Source organism: Phocoena sinus, chromosome 7 (genome assembly GCF_008692025.1).
Source record: "Phocoena sinus isolate mPhoSin1 chromosome 7, mPhoSin1.pri, whole genome shotgun sequence".
Lineage (NCBI taxonomy): Eukaryota > Metazoa > Chordata > Mammalia > Artiodactyla > Phocoenidae > Phocoena > Phocoena sinus.
Genome location: NC_045769.1, coordinates 7,846,471 through 7,868,841, shown reverse-complemented (window position 1 = coordinate 7,868,841; position 22,371 = coordinate 7,846,471). Strand labels below are relative to the sequence as shown.

The 22,371-nt window shown below is 39.4% G+C and overlaps 1 protein-coding gene across 9 annotated transcripts in view; it reads left to right on the top strand.

The window, feature by feature from the left end:
• DIS3L2 (DIS3 like 3'-5' exoribonuclease 2) overlaps positions 1 to 22,371 on the top strand; it is a 376,911-nt gene that overhangs the window by 31,672 nt on the left and 322,868 nt on the right. The window lies entirely within an intron of this gene.

Sequence of the window (22,371 nt, the reverse complement as noted above, 5' to 3'; positions counted from 1 at the left end):
TTCTTAACGTATCATATCAGGAGGCATATGATATTGATCTGTCCTATTTTAGGTGTTTACTTCGATCATTTGGTTAAGGTGGTCTGCCAGATTTCTCCATCATCAATATATGCTTTTCCTCTTTGTTTTTTTTTTTTTTTTCTTGTGGTACGCGGGGCTCTCACTGTTGTGGTCTCTCCCGTTGCGGAGCACAGGCTCCGGACGCGCAGGCTCAGCGGCCATGGCTCACGGGCGTAGCCGCTCCGCGGCACGTGGGATCTTCCCGGACCGGGGCACGAAACTGTGTACCCTGCATCGGCAGGCGGACTCTCAACCACTGCGCCACCAGGGAAGCCCCACCCACTAGTTTTTAACATCCATTGATGAATATGAATTAATTATGATGATGATTATTACCAATGGTAATTTTCCAATGCCATTATTTTTTTCTACATTTATTATTTGGGATTCTGGTGTAAGGAGAGTTTTCCCCATTTTTATTTATTTGTCTTTATCAGTATGAACTCATTGATTCTTATTTAATGGGTTATAGATAATGTTATCATTTAAAAGTTTTGATACTTAAATTGTCATAATTTTGGCCAGTAGGAGACTATTTTTTTTAACATCTTTATTGGAGTATAATTGCTTTACAGTGGTGTGTTAGTTTCTGCTTTATAACAAAGTGAATCAGCTATACATATACATATATCCCCATATCTCCTCCCTCTTATATCTCCCTCCCACCCTCCCTATCCCACCCCTCTAGGTGGTCACAAAGCACCGAGCTGATCTCCCTGTGCTGTGTGGCTGCTTCCCACTAGCTAGCTATTTTACATTTGGTAGTGTATTTATGTCCATGCCACTGTCTCACTTCGTCCCAGCTTACCCTTTCCCCTCCCCGCATCCTCAAGTCCATTCTCTATGTCTGCGTCTTTATTCCTGTCCTGCCCCTAGTTTTTTCAGAACCATATATATATATATATATATATATTTTTTTTTTTTAGATTCCATATATATGTGTTAGCATACGGTATTTGTTTTTCTCTTTTTGACTTACTTCACTCTGTATGACAGACTCTAGGTCCATCCATCTCACTACAAATAACTCAATTTCGTTTCTTTATATGCCTGAGTAATATTCCATTGTATATATGTGCCACATCTTCTTTATCTATTCATCTGTCAGTGGACACTTAGGTTGCTTCCGTGTCCTGGCAGTTGTAAATAGTGCTGCAGTGAACATTGTGGTACATGACTCTTCTTGAATTATGGTTTTCTCAGGGTATATGCCCAGTAGTGGGATTGCTGTGTCATATGGTAGTTCTATTTTTAGTTTTTTAAGGAACCTCCATACTGTCCTCCATAGTGGCTGTACCAATTCACATTCCCACCAGCAGTGCAAGAGTGTTCCTTTTTCTCCACACCCTCTCCAGCATTTATTGTTTGTAGATTTTTTGATGATGGCCATTCTGACTGGTGTGAGGTGATACCTCATTGTAGTTTTGATTTGCATTTCTCTAATGATTAGTGATGTTGAGTAGGAGACTTTAATGGGCTCCTGTGAACTTTTGACATGTCCCCATCATTTTTTGAGTGTTTCCTTACTTTCTGGAACAAAAAGATATTCTAGGCCAGGGCTTGGTAAACTTTTTCTGTAAGTGGCCAGATAGTAAATATTTTTGGCTTAGTGGGCTGTATGGTCTCTGTTGAAACTACTTAACTCCACCCTTACAGCAGGAAAGCAGCCATAGACAATTTATACATGAATGAGCATGGCTGTGTTCCAATAAAACTTTATTTACAAAGACAGGTGGCTGATTGGATATGGTTATGGGCTATAGTTTGCCAACTCCTTTTCTAGGCTCACATTGTACTTTCCCTTCTGCAGTCTCAGAATTGGCCGTTTTTCTAAGGAGCCTTGGTTCCTTCTAACTGTGAATGGTATTTAAACACTGAGACCTGGGCCCTTGATGTGCTCATTGCTACTGGGATATCACTGATTCTAGGCCCTCCTAGAAGGCAGCTAGGTAATATACGAATATATACATACATAGTTGTATGCATTTGTGTGTGTGTATGCATACAGACATATCTATATTTCTGTATTATAAACCATTTAGTTGTAGTGATAGATCGAATTTCATATCTATACCACAGGGTTTGTTCTAGCCTTTCTACTTCCTATATTTCTTTCTCCAACGTTGATACATCTGACTCCTGTTATCCACAATAGTACCAATAAGTAAACAAATACTTACTTATTTGTTTAATCCTAGAATATACAGAAAGTAGTTTTAGAGTTGCTAACTTATACCTCTGTGAAAAACTAATCTATTAATTAGAATTTAATTCTTATTTACACTTCTTTTTTGTCTTTAGCCTTAGGGTTGAGTTAAATAATGTGCTCAAAAGTTACTTCGGTTAGTTTTTTTCCCTCCATCCCTTTAGTATGTTGTATTTTTCATTTTAAACATAGTTAGGATCACTTGTTTTTATTTGCACTGAATTTCAGGCTATTTTCCCCCATTTTTATTTTATTTTATGTCGCTTTTTTTTTGAGTATGTGAAACGAGTATGATTTCAAAAGTCAAAACATACAAAAAGGCATATGCAGTGAAATGTTACTCCACATCCATTTCTTTTACCAAGTTTTCACTTTTCTCCTTTTCACCCTGTTCCCACCTACCCCCTGTAGTTTTATAGTGTCACTAGTTCTAATTTACTATTTTGTGTGTCTTTTTGCACAAATGAGCATATGTTTGTGTGTAATTCTTGTTTTCTCTTCTTTTTCATAAAAGGAAGCATACTATGCATCATCTGTCCTATAATTAATTCACAAACTCATGAGTTGGGCAAAGTAGAACACTTCTCTGTGGTGAAATGAGTGGCTTCAGCTAAATCTGCAGGGGTGAGTGGGGACTTCATCAGGTTATGGTCAAGTTGAGCCAAGAACAGGAAGCAGACTGGAGTCACCCAGACTTTCTGCTTTGGGTTAAAAAGACAATAATGAGTTTGGTAGCAGGGATCTTGGTGATATTATCTCTCGAGACTGCTCTAATCTAGAGTGTCGTCCTCCAGTCTAGCAGTTGCCCTCTATGCCTGGTGCAGTTGTGATCCTGGAGTCTCCTTTCTCTGTCATCTTGGAAATTACCTTTGTACTTCTTTTGTGTTGTGTTTCTTCCTCATTGTATCCCATATCATGCTTTTTCTTAGTTTACTTTGTCATTTTGGTGGAGCACATCTTTTTGTAGCCTCATAAGAAAAAATATGTGAACTTTTTTTAGATCTGTACTTCTGAAAATGTCTTTTATTCTATCCCCCATGCTTGATTTTTAGTTTGGCTGCATATAGAATTCTAGGTTAGAAATAATTTTCCTTAACTTGTTTTACTACTTTATTGAGGTTTAATTTATGTACATTAAATATTTCCAATACTTAACATTTTTTCTGAGGATCTAGTTTTTGTTCTGGTATCATTTCCCTTTAGTCTGAAGAACTTCCTTTGATGTTTCTTGTAGTGCTTGTAGTTTCTTGTTTTGCTGGTGATGGATTTTCTTGGTTCCCCTTTACCTGAAAAAGGTCTTTATTTTGCCTTCATTCCTGAAAGATATTTTTGCTGGATATAGAATTCAGGTTGATAGTTTTTCCTTTCAGCCCTTTAAAGAAGTTGTCCTGCTGTCCTCTGGCTATCATGAAAGAAGATGATAAGATGTTTTAGGAGTGCTGACAGTGTTCTGCTGTCTTCTGGATGCCTTGAAAGAAGATGATAAGAACTAAGAGGGAATTCTCTGGTGGTCCAGTGGTTGGGACTCTGCCTTCTCACTGCTGAGGGCCTGGGTTCAATCCCTGGTCTGGGAGCTAGGATCCCACAAACAGGGCGGTGCAGCCAAAACAAAAAAAGATAAGAAATCTGCTGCCATTTGAATATATTCCCTTCTGTGTAGTGCACCATTTTCCTTTGGCTGCTTTAAATTTTGTCTGTATCTTTGGTTTCTAGCAGTTTGGTTATGATGAATCTATATGTAGTTTTCTTTGAATTTTTCCTTTTTGGGGTTCATTGAGCTTGAATCTATATATTTATATCTTTTACACCAAATCTGGGATGTTTTTGTCAATATTTACTCTACTTTTTTGGATTCATTCTCTCTTTATCTTTTGGGACTGCAAGAACCTATGTTTGGTCTTTTGATATTGTCCCTTAAGACCATAAGGTTCTGTTCATCTCTTTGTTGAGTCTTTCTTCTGTTTTTCAGATTGTATAATACGTATTGATAAATTTAAGCTCATTGACTTTTTACCCTTTATCTCTATTTTGCTCATCCACTGAATTTTTAGTTTCAGGTATTGTATTTTTCAGTTTTAAAATTTCCATTTTTAAAGTAAAATTTTATTTCTCTGTTGAGATTTCTTATCATTTCATTCATTCACATGTCTTTTCCTTTACCTCAAAGAGCATAGTATTCATGGCTGGTTTAAAGTCCTTGTCTGATGTTTCTAACTTCTGAGTCATTTTGAAATTGGCAAATGTTAATCTTTTTCACTTCAGAATGGGTCACATTTTCTGGGTTTCTTGTATTTGAAATAATTTTTGATTGTGTCTTGGATGTAGTTAATAGCATCTTTTGTAATTCTGAATTCTTTTAAATTCCGCGGAAGAACGTTGATGTTTTTGATTTCATTGGCCTTTAGTGTCAGACCTCATTAGGTTCAGACTGTAAGTCTTGTATTCTGTAGGTTCAAGTCTCAGTTCACTTGTTTAAGCCTATATAATGCTGCGTTGAGTCTGTCCTACACACTTACACAGTTGGAGGGTCAGCCTGAGACTTGTACAATGTTTATAAGAATTAAGGGAGTCCCTTCTTCAGCTCTCTCTTCTAGATTCTCACTGGCAGCCAGCTGTGGTTGCCCAGGCTCCTTTCCCTTTCTTCTGGCCAGGCAGCCTGTGGGATTTCTCTTGAAGTTTTAGCTGCCTGTACTGCACCACTCCTGTGACTGCAGCCTGCCTGTCAGGCGAAACTGCCCCTGTTCCAACCCCCACCCCCCAAAAAAACCCCCACAAAAAACAAACACATGAAACTCACTTCAGTGCCAGTTACGTCCCTAAACTTCTACTCCTCCTAATAGCGTCTTTTGTTTACTCTTCAGAATCTCCAGGTAGTGTTTTTCGCCAGAATTTATAGTTGTTAACCTAATTTGTTTCTTATTTATTTATTTAATTTTTATTAGTAAAATTAAAAAAAATTGAAGTATAGTTGATTTACAATATTAGTTGTAGGTGTATAGCATAGTGATTCAATATTTTATAGATTATATTCCATTTAAAGCTATTACAAAATAGTGGCTTATTTCCCTGTGCTGTATAATATATCCTTGTTGCTTATTTATTTTATACATAGCAGTTTGTGTCTCTTAATCCCAAACCTCTATCTTGCCCTGCCCCCCTTCCTTCTCCCATGGTAACCCCTAGTTTGTTCTCTATGTTTGTGAGTCTGTCTCTGTTTTGTTATATACATTTGTTTGTGTTATTTTTTGGATTCCACATGTAAACGACATCATACAGTATTTGTCTTTCTCTGACTCATTTCACTATGTAGGTCCATCTGCGATGTTGCAAATGTCAGAATTTCACTCTTTTTTTATGACTGAGTAGTATTCCACTGTATGTATACACCACATCTTCTTTATCTGTTCATCTGCTGATGGACGCATAGATTGCTACCATGTCTTGGCTATTGCAAATAATGCTGCTATGAACATTGGGGTGCATGTATCTTTTCAAATTAGTGTTTTCATTTTTTAAGAATATATACCCAGGAATGGAATTCCTTGATCATATGATAATGCTATTTTTAGTTTTTTGAGAAACCCCCATACTGTTTTCCACAGTGGCTGCACCAGTTTACATTCCCAGCAGTGTATGAGGGTTCCCTTTTTTCCACATCCTTGCCAACATTTGTTCTTTGTGTTCTTTTTGCTGATTGCCATTCTGACAGGGGTGAAGTGGTATCTCACTGTGGTTTTGATTTACATTTCCCTGCTGATTAGCGATGTTGAACATCTTTTCATGTACCTGTTGGCCATCTGCATGTCCTCTTTGTAAAAATGTCTATTCAGGTCTTATGCCCATTTTTATTTTATTTATTTATTTATTTATTTTTTGCAGTACACAGGCCTCTCACTGTTGTGGCCTCTCCCGTTGCAGAGCACAGGCTCTGGACGCGCAGGCTCAGCGGCCATGGCTCACGGGCCTAGCCACTCCACGGCATGTGGGATCTTCCCGGACCGGGGCACGAACCCGTGTCCCCTGCATCGGCAGGTGGACTCTCAACCACTGCGCCACCAGGGAAGCCCTTATGCCCATTTTTAAATTGGGTTGTTTGCTTTTTTGATGTTGAGTTGTATGAATTGTTTGTATATTTTGGATATTAACCTCTTATCGATCATATCATTTGCAAATATTTTCTCCCATTCAGTAGGTTGGCTTTTTGTTTTGTTGATGATTTCCTTTGTTGTGAAACAGCTTTTAAGTTTAATTAAGTCCCATTTGTTTCTTTTTGCTTTTATTTCCTTTGCCTTAGGGGACAGACCCAAAAAAATATTGCTACAATTTTTGTCAAAGAGTGTTCTGCCTATGTTTTCTTCTAGGAGTTTTCTGGTATCTGGTCTTACATTCAGGTCTTACATTAATCCATTTTGAGTTTAGTTTTGTATTTGCTGTTAGAAGCTATTCTAATTTTATTCTTTTACATGTAGCTGTCCAGTTTTCCCAGCACTACTTATTGAAGAGACTTTTTTCTCCGTTGTATATATTCTTGCCTCCTTTGTTATAGATTTATTGGCCATAAGTATGTGGGTTTATTTCTGGGGTTGCTTTTTGGTTCCATTGATCATGTGTCTGTTTTTGTGCCAGTACCATCCTGTTTTGATTACTGTACCTTTGTAATATAGTCTAAAGTCAGGGCGTGAGATTCCTCCAGCTCTGTTCTTCTTTCTCAAGATTGTTCTGGCCAATTTGGGGACTTTTTTGTTTCCATACAAATTTTAAAATTATTTGTTCTAGTTCTGTGTAAAATGCCATTGGTAATTTGATAGGGATTGCATTGAATCTGTCGATTGCCTGGGTACTATGGTCATTTTAACAATATTAATTCTTCCAATCCAAGAACACGGTATATCCTTCCATTTGTTTGTGTCATCTTTGGTATCTTTCATCAGCGTCTTATAGTTTTCAGAGTACAGATCTTTTGCCTTGTTTGGTATGTTTATTCCTAGGTATTTTATTCTTTTTGATGAAATTTTAAACGGGTTTTTTTTTTTTCTGCTTTCTCTTTCTGATAGTTCATTATTAGTGTATAGAAAAGCAACAGATTTCTGTATATTAAGCTTGTATCCTGCAACTTGACTGAATTCATTTATTAGTTCCAGTAGCTTTTTGGTGGAGACTTTTGGGTTTTCTGTGGCGTTGTCATGTCATCTGAAAATAGTGACAGTGTTACTTCTTTGCTTCTAATTTGAATGCCTTTTATTTCTGTTGATCGCTCTGGTTAGGACTTCCAATACTATGTTGAATAGAAGTGGTGAGAGTGTGCATCCTTGTCTTGTTCCTAAATTTTGTGGGAAGACTTTTAGCTTTTCACCATTACATATGATGTTGGCTGTGTGTTTGTTGTAAATGGCTTCTATTATATTGTGATATGCTCCCTCTATACTCACTTTGGTGAGAGTTTCTATCATTGATGGATGTTGAATTTTGTCAAATGCTCTTTCTGTGTCTATTGAGATGATCATGTGATTTTTTTCCCCTTCCTTTTGTTAATGTGGTATATCCCATTGATTGATTAGTGAATGTTGAACCATCCTTGCTTGCATGCCTGGAATAAATCCCACTTGATCAGGGCGTATGATCCTTTTTATATATTGTTGGAATTAGGTTGCTAATATTTTGATGAGGATTTTTACATCTATATTCATCAAAGATACTGGCCTGCAGTGTTCTTCTTTTTGTATTGTATTTTGTCTGGTTTTGGTATCAGGGTAATGATGGCCTTGTAGAATGAATTTGGGAGTGTTCTGTCCTCTTCAGTTTTTTGGAATAGTTTGACACGGATAGGTATTTCCTCTTCTTTATATGTTTGGTAGTATTGCCCCATGAAGCCATCTGGTCCTGGACTTACGTTTATTGGGAGCTTTTTTTTTTTAATTACAAATTCAATTTCACTACTAGTGATCAGTCTGTTCAGATTGTTTCTTCCTGATTCAGTCTCGGCACATTGTATGTTCATAGAAATTTGTCCATTTTTTCTTGTTTGTCCAGTTTGTTGGCACATAACTGTAGAATTCTCGTATGATTTTTTGTATCTCTATGGTATTGGTTGTTATTTCTCCTCTTTCGTTTCTTATTTTATTTGGGTTCTCTCTTCTTGATTAGCCTGGCTAAAGGTTTATCAATTTTGCTTATGTTTTCAGAAAACCAGCTCTTGGTTTCATTGATCTTTTGTGTTGTTATTTTGGTCTCTATTTTATTTATTTCCTCTCTGATCTTTATTGTTTCCTTCCTTCTGCTGACTTTGGTTTTGTTTGTTCTTCTTTTTCTAATTCCTTTAGATGGTAGGTTAGGTTGTTTACTTGAGATTATTCTTGTTTCTTGAGGAAGCCCTGTATTGCTATAAACTTCCCTCTTATAACTGCTTTTGCTGCATCCTATAGATTTTGGAAAGTTGTGTTTCCATTTTTATTTTTCTCAAGGTATTTTTTGATTTCCTCTTTGATTTCTTCATTGAGCTGGGTTTTTTTTAGTAGCATGTTGTTTAGTCTCCATGTGTTTGTGCTTTTTCCATTTTCCTCTCTATAATTGATTTCTAGTTTCATACTGTTGTGGTCAGAAAAAATGCTTGATATAATTTCCATCCTCTTAAATTTGTTGAGACTTGTTTTGTGGTGTTAGCATATGATCTATGCTGGAGAATGTTTCATGTTTTCTTGAAAAGAATGTGTATTCTGCTGGTTTTGAATGGAATGTCCTGTAGATATCTATTATTCCAACTGGTTTATTATGCTGTTTAAAACTACAGTTGCCTTATTGATTTTCTGTCTGGATGATCTGTCCATTGATGTTGGTAGGAAGTTAAAGTCCTCTACTATTATGGTATTATTGTCAGTTTCTCCCTTTGTGTGTGTTAAGATTTGCTTTATATATTTAGGTGCTCCTGTATTGGGTGCAGGTATGTTAACAAGTATATATAATATTCTCTTCTTTTATTGATCCCTTTATCATTATATAATGCCTTTCTTTGTCTTTTGTTATAAGACTTTGTTTTAAAGTCTATTTTGTCTGATATGAGTATTGCTCCCCTTGCTTTTATTGTTTCCATTTGCATGAAATCCTTTTCTATCACCTCTCTTTCAGTCTGTGTTTTTAACTCTGATGTGAGTCTCCAGTAAGCAGCATATAGATGCGTCTTGTTTTCTTTTACCCAATTAGCCACCCGATATCTTTTGATGGGAGCATTTAGTTTATTGACATTCAAAGTAATTATTGATTGGTATGTACTTATTGTATTTGTCTGTTCCTTTCTTCTTCTTTTTGTTTCTTCTCTTGTGATTTGATTTTCTTTAGTAGTATGTTTGTGTTCCTTTCTTTCTAGTTTTTGTGTATCTGTTGTAGGCTTTTTGATGTGGTTACCATGGGGTTCATATATGTTGACCTATAACTATACTTACTTGTTTTAAACTGCTAGTCATATAAGTTCAAACACATTCTAAAAGGTCTACCATTTTTACTCCTCCCCCATATTTTGTGTTTTTTTTTTTTTTTAATTTTTTTTTAGTTTTTTGCCATACGCGGGCCTCTCACTGTTGTGGCCTCTCCCCTTGCGGAGCACAGGCTCCGGACGCGCAGGCTCAGCGGCCACGGCTCACGGGCCCAGCCGCTCCGCGGCATGTGGGATCTTCCTGGACCGGGGCACAAACCCGCGTCCCCTGCATCGGCAGGCGGACTCTCAACCACTGCGCCACCAGGGAAGCCCTATTTTGTGTTTTTGATGCCATATTTTATATTTTTGTGTTTATCCATTAGCTGTTTGTTATAGTTACAGTTGCTTTTAAAATTTTTTGTCTTTTAATCTTTGTACTACTTTATTTAAGTGGTTGATCTCAGCCCTTACCATTAATTTGCCTTTCCTAGTGGGATTTTTCCTTTCCTACAGATTCTTAGTTCTTGTTATAGCCTTTTCTTTTTACTTAGAAAAGCCCTTTTAACATTTATTTTAGCGTAGGTTTAGTATTGATGAACTCTTTTAGTTTTTGCTTTTCTGAGAAGTTCTTTATCTCTCCTTCAATTTTAAATGATAATGTTGCTGGGTAGAGTGTCCTAGGTTGCTGGTTTTTCCCTTTCAGCCACTCCCTTTTGCCCTGCAGAGTTTCTGCAGAAAAATCATCTGATAGCCCTGTGGGGGTTCCCTTGTACATGACTCTTTTTCACTTGCTGCCTTTAGGATTCTCTCTTTTTCTTAACTTTTGCTATTTTAATTGTGATAAATCTCAGTGTGAGTCTGTTTAGGTTCATCTTATTTGGGTCCTTTTGTGCTTACTGTATCTTCTTAAGGTTTGGGAGTTTTTCAGCTGTAATTTCATCAAATACATTTTTGACCCTCTTCTCTCTCATTTCTCCTTCTGGGACTTCTATAATGTGAATGTTGGTGTGCTTGATGTTATCTCAGAGAGCTCTTAAATTGTTCTCATTTTTTTTTTTGCGGTACGCAGGCCTCTCACTGTTGTGGCCTCTCCCGTTGCGGAGCACAGGCTCTGGACGCGCAGGCTCAGCGGCCATGGCTCACGGGCCCAGCCGCTCCGCGGCATGTGGGATCCTCTCGGACCGGGGCATGAACCCGTGTCCCCTGCATCGGCAGGCGGACTCTCAACCCCTGCATCACCAGGGAAGCCCCTGTTCTCATTTTTAAAAGTTGTTTTTCTTTTTGCTTTTCTTATTGAGTGATTTCCGTTATTCTATCTTCCAGATCACTTCTACATTCTTCTGTTTCACTTAGTCTGCTACTCATTCCTTGTAGTGTGTTTTACCTTTCAGTTGTTGTATTCTTCAGTTCTCACTGGTTCTTTTTTATATTTTCTAGACTGTTTATATTTTCTAGACTGTTAACAGTCTCACTGTTTGTCTATTCTTTTCCCTAATTCAGCTAGCATCCTTATTACCGATGCTTTGAATTCTTTACCTGGTAAATTGTATATTTCTGTTTCATTATTTTTTTTTCCCAGGGATTTTCTCTTGCTCTTTCAATTGAGAACAGTTCCTCTGTCTTTTCATTTTGCTTAACTTTCTCTGTCTCTGTGAATTTAAGTGAACTAGTTACCTATTGCAGTCTTAAAGGGGTGTCCTTATGTGAGAGTGTCCCTGTACAGCGTGTGTGTGCCCAGTGCCTTTAGTGGGAGAACTGGATTTGTTGTGAACAGGAGTCAGCATCTTTCTTTGGGGTGTGCTGGCAGCTGTCACCTTGGTAGGAGGTGGGGCTGGAGATGGAAAGGTTGGGGCGGAGCCAGCTGTGAGGCAGGACTTCCCCTCTGCTCAGTGACCATTACTGCCCTATTGGGGGGTGGGGTTGGATCTCAAGATGATGGAGCAGAAGCCCTGAGGTTCTGGTCTGAGCTGGCTCTGTTCCGTTTAAGTGTGCGTTCTCCCCTCTCTCAGCATTGGCACCCTTGCCCCAGAGGGGGCCAGTGCTAGAGCAAGAGGGGCCTGTGTGGGCTCTCAGCTCGTGATAGGGTGCAGGCCATGGTGAGATGGCTGCTGTCACAGATTGGAACTGCCCCCACGTGCTGCCTGTGTAAGTGCCAGCAGCGGCCGCCTCTGCCATGCTGAGACACCACCCTGGGTCCCAGTTGCCTCTGTGTCCCACAGCCAAGTTCTCTTCCCACTTGTGGTAGCCCTTGCTCCAGTGTGGAGCTGTGAGGTGAAGTAATTGTGGCTCTGGTGTACACTCAGCTCAGGCTAGGAAACGTGCCAGTGCAGTTGTGGGAAACTGGGCAGCCACTGGAGCAGTCCTTGTTCTGCTCTCTCCGCCCTGCTTAGGAAGCAAGCCAGCACTTGCACCCTCCTCATGAGTGGAATCCAGGCTTCCCACAGCTCTCCTGTTACTCCTAGTAGCCCTCCAACTAGCCAAGGGAGCTTGTCTTCCCTAGGCTGGACCCAAAACACTTGCTCCCCAGGGTGGATCTCTGCCTGTGTATTCTTACTTTTCCTCTAAATCCCCTCCCAGTGGCACAAGTTCTGACCTGATTGCTTCTCTTCCCTTCCTACTGGATTCCATGTGGATCTTTCTTACAGCCTTGGCTGTACAGGAGTCTTTCTGCCAGTTTCCAGTTAGTTTTCAGTGAGAATTGTTCCTCATGTAGATGTATTTTTGATGTGTTTGTGGAGGGAGGTGAGTTCCACGTCTTTCTACTCCACCATCTTGATTGATCCCCCCCAGTTTGGTTTTAAGTCATTTTTCCAGCTTCACTGCCAAGCATGGGCTCTTCTGACTTACCATTTTCATCAGGAATTCACATGGTATGATATTGAAAAAATCTTTAGTAAGAGATGAGACCTGGAAGGTAGTTGTATTAGTCAGGGTTTTAGAGAAACAAAACCACTAGGACATGGATATGGAAAGGTATTTATCATGAGGACTGGCTCATGCAGTCATGGAGACTAAGAAGGCCCACGGTCTGCTGTCTGCAAGCTAGAGACCTAGGAAAGCAGGTGGTGTAATTCAGTGAGTCTGAAGGACTGAGAACCAGGGGGCTGATGATGTACATTCCAGTCAAGGTCTGAAGGTCTGAGAACCAGGAGTGCCGAGGGCAGAAGTTCAGTGTCCCAGCTCAAGTAATCAGACTGGAAGGGCCAAATTCTTCCTTTCTCTGCCTTTTTGTTTTACTCAGACTCTCAACATACTGTATGATGCCCGCCCGCATTAGGGAGGGTGAACTGCTTTACCGAGTCCACCTATTCAAGTGCTAATTTCATCCAGAAACATTTTCACAGGTAGACTGAAATAATGTTTAGCCAAATATCTGGGCACCCTGTGATCCAATGAAGTTAACACATAAAATTAACCATTACAGGGCTTCCCTGGTGGCGCAGTGGTTGAGAGTCCGCCTGCGATGCAGGGGACACGGGTTCGTGCCCTGGTCTGGGAGGATCCCACATGCCGCGGAGCAGCTGGGCCCGTGGGTCACGGCCACTGAGCCTGTGCGTCCGGAGCCTGTGCTCCGCAATGGGAGAGGCCACAGCAGTAAGAGGCCCGCGTACCAAAAAAAAAAAAAGAAAGAAAAATAAAAAATTAACCATTACATTGGATTAGATTACAGAGTTGCATTGAGGAACCCTTAAGGGTTTTGGAAATGCTGTTCATAAACTGTCTTCTGTGTTTTAGGTGAAACATGGATTGAGGAAAAGAGATAAGTCGTTGAGAGACCTGTTAAGAATCTTGTCATCTTTAGGCTACGCTATTGCAACAATCTGAATTCAGACAGTGCTAATCAAGTTGGAAAGGAAGGAATCTGTTTAGGATACATTTTGAAGACAGAATAGACAAAATACGGTAATAGAGTATTATTAATGGAGAGAAAGAATTTAGATGACTGCTGTTTGCTGCCTACCGATGATAATGATGTCATTAATCTGGATGCAGTATGCAGGCAGAAAATCTGGTTTGAGGACAATAATAACTTGAATTAGAAACATGTTGCATTCAAAGCACTTGCCAATATTATTCAACGGGAAGTTGGAAAGTTAAAGGAGAATTTCAGAGAGAAGGGTTGGAGATGTAGATTTAAAACTCTTTAACAGAGAAGTGAAATGAGTCTTAATAATAGAACATTGCAAATGGTAGGAACTGAAGAGGTAAGTGAAAGAAGAGGAGTCATCAAGGAAATTTGAGAATTGCAGAGAGAGTTAGAAGAACCAGGAGACTGCTGTGTCCTGGATGTCACTGGAGAAGAATGTGTAGTCCAAGGGGCTGATCAGTGGCATCCTTTTCTGGGGTGGCCTAGAAGAAAATAACTGAGACTATACCATTGTTCTGGTGATGAGGATTTTCCTCCCTAGGAATACTGAAAGCTTTATTTCATTGTAGAGATGAGGGCAAACGTCATATTCCCAGGGGGATTAAAGAGTATGTCATGGGGAAATAGAGCTTATGAGTCTAGACCACATTTTCAAACTTTGGCAGAGACGGGAATGAGAGAAATAGAATGGTATCTGGTAGCTTGAAGCGTGCAGAATAAGAGCAGGGCCAGGCCCTTGATTTGGATGTATTCTGTTGGGGAGGCTACCGTGGAGAGAATAATGAGTATGACAAAGTTCTAGAGTAGATAGATAAAAATTGGATGAAGAGGGCTTCCCTGGTGGCGCAGCGGGTGAGAGTCCGCCTGCTGATGCAGGGGACATGGGTTCATGTCCCGGTCCAGGAGGATCCCACATGCCACGGAGTGGCTGGGCCCGTCAGCCATGGCCGCTGAGCCTGCGCGTCCAGAGCCTGTGCTCCGCAATGGGAGAGGCCACAACAGTGAGAGGCCCACGTACCAGAAAAAAAAAAAAAAATTGGATGAAGAACACACCTTGAGGAGATTGTCAACACGTAGGGACGTTTCTTCCTCTCATACAGGATGAGAGGAGAGGATAGATGAAATCATAGAGAGCTTTTGTCAGAAAGAAGAGTGAGTCCATGTAGGGGAGAGTTGGGAATTGAAGGCATTGACTGTAAATGAGAGAGTTAAGGGTTAGGTTGACACTTCCTTTTCCAGCTATAGCATAGAAAATAATTGGAAACCAATCTTCCTTCTGAGAACAACTAGAAAAGCTCACTACCACCCTCTCTCCCCCAGCAAAGGAAAATAAAAAAGAATTGAAGGTATTTGAGAGGTAATAAGAATGAATATCTAGGAGAGAATAAAGGCTTAGGGAGATAAGGCTAGTGTTTCGTGTTGTTTGTCTCCTACAGATGTTTACTAATTTTTGGAGGGATCAGCTGAAAGACTTAGAAGCTGAAAAACTGAGTGGTGAATTTGATAATCTTTTAGGGCCAGAGAAAAAAGGATTAGAATTTAGGCCCTGCCCAGGTTGGGAGTGTGTGGCCCTGGTGAAACAGTCTTATTTGGGATTGGTAGATACACCTACAAGTAAGGGTGACTGCGTGTATATAGGCCTTTAAAGGAGTTGTAACTCTACTTTGAATACATTTAAACCCTGAAAAAAGGTTAAGGTAATTTGTTTTATTTGTCTTAGGTGCTTGGCAGAAGCAAATGTAAATCCTGTTTGAAAGATGATAACATTATACTAGACCTCAAATTATTACTAGAAACATTTTGAAAGTATAATGTCCAGCCCATAATAATAAAAAAGAAAATCAGGCACATGATCAAACAACACAAACAAAATCAAACAGAAGAAACAGAAGGTAATATTAGATCAATAGGGACCTCTGATATTGGAGTTTTTAGGAGCCAACTTTAGTATAGCTATTCTTACCTTGTGCAAAGAGATAAAAGATTCACCATTTTCCACAGAGAACTGAATACCTTTGAAAGAATGATATGGAAAATCTAGACTTGAAAACATAATAACTGAAACTAGGAACTTGATGGGTTCAACAGAAGATTAGATATAGCTGAAGAGAGAATTAATGAAGTGGAGAATTATTGAAGCAATTGAGGGAGACATTAAGACTTTGAGAAGGTCAAAAGTGTGTAATTGGAGTCCCAGACAAGGGGTTGAGAGAGAATGGGGCAGAAGTGATACTGAAGGAAATTTGCTGAAAGCTTTCCATAACTGTTGAAACTTATCAAGCAATAGATTCTCAAAACATTACTAAGACCATGCAGAATAAAAAGAAATCCATACCTTGGTATATTGTATAAACCTGTAGATAACCAAAGACAAAGAAAAAAATTTCAAAAGCTGTCTAGAGATGGGGAGAGGGAATGAAGTATACTTTCACAGAACCAACAAGTAGACTAATGGCTAACTTCTCAGCAGACACAATGGAAGCCAGAAGACGATGGAATGATATCTTCACATTAGAGAAAATAACTGTCAATCTAGAATTTTAAAACCTGCGATAATAGCCTACAAAAATAAAGATGAAATACAGATATTTCAGACTTGACAGTTTTTCAGTTGCACTAGCCACTCTTTAAAATGTTTGAAAGACAAATGTGGCTAGTGGCTACTTTATTGGGCAGCACAGATATTGAAAATTTCCATCATTTCAGAAAGGACAGCATTGCTATAGATATTAAGAAAACCATGAGGATATTTTGAAGAACATCCATGCCCTCCCCCTCAAAAAAAGGGGAAGCTTTAGGTGATATTGACAAATGCTTAAAAAATGCAAATTAACAAAACTGATCTAAAAAGAAATTTAAAAATTGAAACTATTTAAATGTTAATTTTTGTGTGTGTGTGTGTGATGTCTGCCTTTAGTATCAGGGAGAATACTATCCCCATAGAATTAATTGGGGAGTATTTCTCCTACTTTTTTAGAAGAGCTTGAAAAGGATTGGTGTTATTTTTTCTTTCTGTTTGGTAGAATTCACCAGTGAAGCTACCTGGGCTTTTTTTATTGGAAGATTTAAAATTACCAGTTTAATTTCTTTATTTTTTATATGTCTATTTAAATTTTCTATTTCTTCTTAAGTCAGCTTCAGTAATTTGTGTTCTTCTAGGAATTTATCCATTTCATCTAAGTTGTCTAGTTGGCATAAAGTTGTTCACTGATTCCCTTATAATCATTTTCATCTCTATAAAGTTAGTAGACCTGTCCCCTTTTTCATTCCTGTTTCATTCCTGTGATCATCCTGTGGAGGTGGAATGGACCCCTTCCCAATTAGTAGGATGTCTATACTGATTGCACTCTGTACGTCAAGAGAATCTGAGAGAAAATTTATTACTCACCCGGGAGACTCCTGGGGAGAGAAGGGTGGGTATAAGCATCTCTGGCCTGGCTTGAGCCAGAGGGAAGGAGTGAGTTTGGCCTTTATAAAGGTTAGGGGACTGAAGATGTGAAGGTCCCATGTGCAGGCTGGGGATTTATGAAATGTGAATTTCCCTCTCGTGCCAAAAAAGGTGGGGATGTAATGGACTTTCTTATCAACCTGTCCAGGTTGGTCAAAGGGGAAGGGGGAGGTGAGGCTTAAGGTAAATTAGTGGTCAAACATCAAAAAATGGAGTCAGACTCTTTATTACAAATTGTAAATTTTGGTTAAATTTTTTTTTGCAATTTTTGATTTTTCTTCAGATTGGATAATCTTGATTGATCTGTTTTTCCATGTTTATTGATTCTTTCTCCTGTTAGCTCAAATATGCTGTTGAGTTCCTCCAGTGAAATTTTCATTTCAGTTGTTCTATCTTTCAACTTGGAATTTCCATTTGGTTCTTTTAAAATAATTTCAATCTCTTACTGATATTTTTTATTTGATGGATCATTGTCATCATAGTTTCCTTTAAAGATGGTTTCTTTTAGTTCTTTGAACATATTTATAATAGCTGCTTTGAAGTCTTTGTTGCCTGAATCTAAAATCTAGGCTCACTTAGAGATAATTTTTATTGAAACTATCCCCAGCCCCATTGTATGGGTCAGACTTTTCTGGTTTTTTTTTTTTTTTTTGCATATCTTATAATTTTTGTTGAAATCTGGATGTTGTTGATAATATATTCTGCATTCTGATTCCTTTTCCTCCATAGTTGGAGGTGGTTGCTCTGTTTGTTTAGCGGCTTGCATGGGCTAATTCCGTGGAGTCTGTTTCTCTCATGGTGTGTAGCTAGCTGCTCATGTCTCTGCTCAGTTCTTTTTTTCTTGTTTTTATTTTTAAGCATGACTTTCTGATCGTTGCCCTTGAGTCAGCATATCTTAGTGGTCAGCTTATGATTAGTCAGAAGTTGTGTTTAAACTCCTTGAAACGATGAGGCCCCCACCCTTTGTCAGTGGTCCTGGTGAGACTTGGGAAATGCATTCAAAATTGAGGCAGTTTACAAGTCTGCCCTGGCTTTTGCTTTCTGTATTTGCAAGGCTCACATTCATCCAGGGATGAATAGCTCTCTAGGACCCACTCATTTCTCTCCTGTATGTTTACAGTCTTGAGCATACACACAGCAGGAAAATGTAGATTCTTACAAGACGCACTTTGGTTGTCTCATTCCCTGATTCTCCCTGTTATATTTCTGGTTGGTCTCTTGATCTGTTGCTTGCCCTAACTGGTATTACAAACCAGACTAGCTGTGATATTGTCCTTCCCTGATTTTTTGCCCCTTAAATCACTATTGTTTTTAAAAATGCCTGTGGGCGTGGACGACTTCTCCCTCTGCTCCAAATAAATTTAGCTCTCTCTGGCAGTGGGGTTGCCAGTCATTACAGCTTGCCCTGCCCTAGTAGGACTTCCACATCAAGAAACTGGGGGTAGGTGTAGGATGGTGGGAGCCCTAGGCTAAACCACCATACATTTCCACTTGTTACTGAGATTCAGTAGATTTTTCTTGAATAAACACTTCTCAATTTGTTGTATGTCTTCGGTTAATATCCAGATCCTTAAATGGTTGGTTTTGATAATTTTGTCCATTTTTATTGTTGGGGATAATATTTGTCAAACTCCTCATTCAAGCATTCTGGGGGTTCTTTCCCCTGCCTTCTCTCTCAGTTTATCTGTCTCATTTTTAAACATTTAAATTTTATTCATACTAAATTTTATTTCAGAATATGTTATGAAGTAGGGATCTATTGGCTATTTTTTAAAAAATGGCATTAAGTAGTGTTTTAACATTACTTAACTATTTCATGTGTTTCCCAATTATTTGCAATGTATATTTTTTATTTTTAAATTTCAGTGAGATTTATTTTGATCCCATCCTTTTTTTTCTTTATTCCATTTTTATATCCTCTTTCACATGTTTTTACCATCTCTCACTTTCCGTTGGCTCCATCTTAGCTTCTGAATAGGCTTAACCTTTTCTTTCTTTAAACCTCTCATGACTTTATCTCCTTGAGTCTCCTTCACTACCCAGGTTCATAAATTTCTTCTGTTCTTGCTACTCATAAGGCTGAATGAGACTAGGGTAAGGCAAGTGAGATGCCTAGGGCACAAACCTTTAAGGAGGCACTTATCTTGGAGTCCTACAAGCATGGGGTTGGCACTTGTGTCACTTAGCTTTCATAACTTTTGTGTCCTAGGTGCCTTGCTTGCTTCACCCTAGTCCTGGCTCTGCTACTCATATTTCTCTCTAGTATATATTTGTTGTAACCTGGTTTTTGTCCCAGATAGTCTTCATTTATTCAAATTTTTGAGCACCTGCTCTGTACTATACATTGGGTCTCAAGACACCACTTCTTTTACCCAGATGCTTTCTTTGTTTACACTTTCTCAAGTCTAGTGCTTTTCCTGCATTACTCCTCATTCCTACTCTTTTGTACCATGTGACACTATTAACCATTACTCCCTGTTCATCCTAATCATAGCCCAACTCTTCAGAATGTACAGCTATTTCCATGGCAAGACACCCTCTCTAGGAGCCAGTGGGCAGTTGGGCAGTGTATCATTGGCCCTCATTCTGGAAGCTGGTGAGGATTAGCTGGTGACTTGTGCTTTTAGTGTGTCAGGGTAGGAGTGTCCAGGATTTCTCCAGGGTTAATGGGCCTTCACAACTACATCACTGGGAAGGGAAGGTTGCTTGCTTGTTTGTCTTCTGCTTAGCATCTTGTATTCTTGGAATCTTTCCATCTGCTTCCAGTGCTTTGATACCCAAAGGCAGACTTTGACTCTCTGCTCGGCTGGTCTGGCTTATTCTTGCCGACTTTGTTTCCTGGTTTTCCATTCTTTGCTGATTTATTTTTAGCATGGTTTCCCTGAATGACCCTGCTTTGCTTGGTGTTCTCACTGCTTGCTCATGAAAACAAACTCATCCAGTCATTTAAGGAGTGATTATTGAGCACCTGTTCTATCCTAGGTACTGTGGGAGCCAGTGGGATTATAGTGATGATCTCAACCAAACATTCCTTATCTTCCTGAGCTAGACAGAAAAGTTAGGTGTAAATCACACCAACTGAGGCATTTGCTGTGAAAAAAGGTTACAAATGCACCTGGCCTAGGACATTTGAGTTGAGATCTCTGTCCCTCCGTCTCACTTGACTGGCAGTAACTCCCCTTAACTTTGAACTCGTGCCTGCGTCAAGCCTTGCTATGAAGCGCCCCATTGTCAATTCTGGCTCTTGGTTTTGGATTGCCTTTTTCCTGCTTGCAGCTTGCTCCAACCCCTTGCCCCACCCAAGGCTGCCATTATTTGTTTTCTTAGTAGTTCCTGCAAACCCTGATCATGAACCTGTCTTCCTTTGGAAGTCGTTGTCTCCCTTGTTTTCTTAGCATCAGACTCTATTGGTTTTTCCCCCTATATCTTTATTAGCTTCTTTATTATGTTTTCTACTTCTTCTTCCTCTTTGCAAAAAAAAGTTGCCCTCACCCAGATTTTGTCCTAGGCCCTCTTCTGCATCACCTTACCCCTTTCTGGCAATCTCTTCCATTCTAGAAAACGTTGGGTTACCATCTTTATGCAAATGGCTGGCTAATTCATCTCTCTAAATTATGCTCCAGTTTTCAAGTTCTTGATGTAGAAGTGTGTATTTCCACGTGTAGAGGCGTATATATAGAGGTATGTATTGCCATGTAGAGGTATATAATACCCCAAGTAGAATTCATCATCTTCTCTAACTTAGTGATGTTATCATCTCCCAATCTCCTTACTTGAAATCTCACACAACTGCCACCTCCTTGCTCTCCTTCAGAAATGCCTGGTTGCCAAGTGGTGCCAGTTTTCCTATGTAATACCACGTTAATGGTCTGTTCGTTTCAGTGTCTGCAGCTGCAACTCTAGTTCAGGCCTTCCTTTCCTTTCACCCAGTCTGTTCTGGTTCTTTCCTGAGGTGCAGCTGCTGCCAGTCTTTCTCAACTCTAGATGACTCTAAATGTGCTATGCCAGGTTAATTTTTCCTGAAACACAACTTTGGTCTGTTGTTCTTCTCTTCCGCTCATTCATGCTTCAGAAATTCCCTACCGCCTTTGAGAAACGGGGCGGGTTTTCTAGACCTCCCAACTTGTTTTATTTTCCTTGCCACTGCCTCCCTTCATATAGGCTGGACTCCATCCAAATGGAATTAATGTGGCAAGAACCTGCCTGTGTTTTTCTGTTTGTGTGTCTATATATTTTTTTCCTTTTGCCAACAGTATGCTTTTCTCACATTCTCAGTTCTTAACATCTTTCCTGAAGCTCTCTTGGATTTCCTGATCTGGAGATACTCTCTTCCATCATATGTACATTACCCATACTTAAAAAAAAAAGTGCTTATCACTCCCCAACTTTTATTAGTTGTTATTTTAATATGAGTTCTATAAGTCTAATTAACTTTTGTATCCCTCACTATGCCTGGTGTATAGTATCTTGCAGAAATAGTTGTTGAATTAAGGAGTGGATGAATGCATTTCTGAATGAAACCAGCAGATGGTCTGGACTCCTCTGTGTGCTTTTTCCACTACCTTGTTGTTTATCTAAGACCATCTGTTTCTCTCTCTTCTTGAAACTTCTTGACTTTATCTCTGAATCTCTTCACTTATCACTAAGTGGCTTGTTACTCTGTCTCTGTTGCTTCTCCTCTCCTGAGTTAGTATTAATTTCAATTTAAAGAAAAATTACATCATTTTGGTGAAGGATGTGTGTGGGAAGTTTAGAGGAAAGGGTTTTAGTGTTCAGAATGACATCTTGATCCACTTTATGGGAAAGCAGGCTGCCCATCCGGATTTTGAGAATTTGCAAGTATAGGCTTGAATCCTGGGCCTGTGGCCAGCAGAGAATAGAAAGTAGATGTAGTGATGACATGTTCAGTGTCCAGGTCAAAGGCCAGGGGGCCAGCTGCAGGGCCCCACATTCCAGTCCGCTGAGCCAGGCAGCTGCCTTGTGTTCCTTAGGAGCAGCTGCCGGAGCTTCTGGTCAGATGACTGGTTTGAAGTGATGGCAGGTAAGAGTAGGGAAGTAGATGTCTAACTACAGTAGTCCCAGTTTTTGAAAGCTAGTGAATCATCTGTAGTTCCGTGCATAGTTTTGGACATCTGGTTGTGGCAGTGAATTAGGTTATGTTGATGAATTCTAAGGAATTGATTTATTTGATTTTGTAGAAGAACGTCATTTGTCTAAGGTTAAACTTAGTAAATGCCGCATCTCTTGAGCCCTAGTTTAGTACCTATTTCATTATAGACTTTAGATTCTAGATCTTTATACCATTTTTCAAAACCATATTCCCTCCTGCTCTTGTACATTCCACTAGCTGAATAGAACCTCAGAACTCCTTAATTTCAACC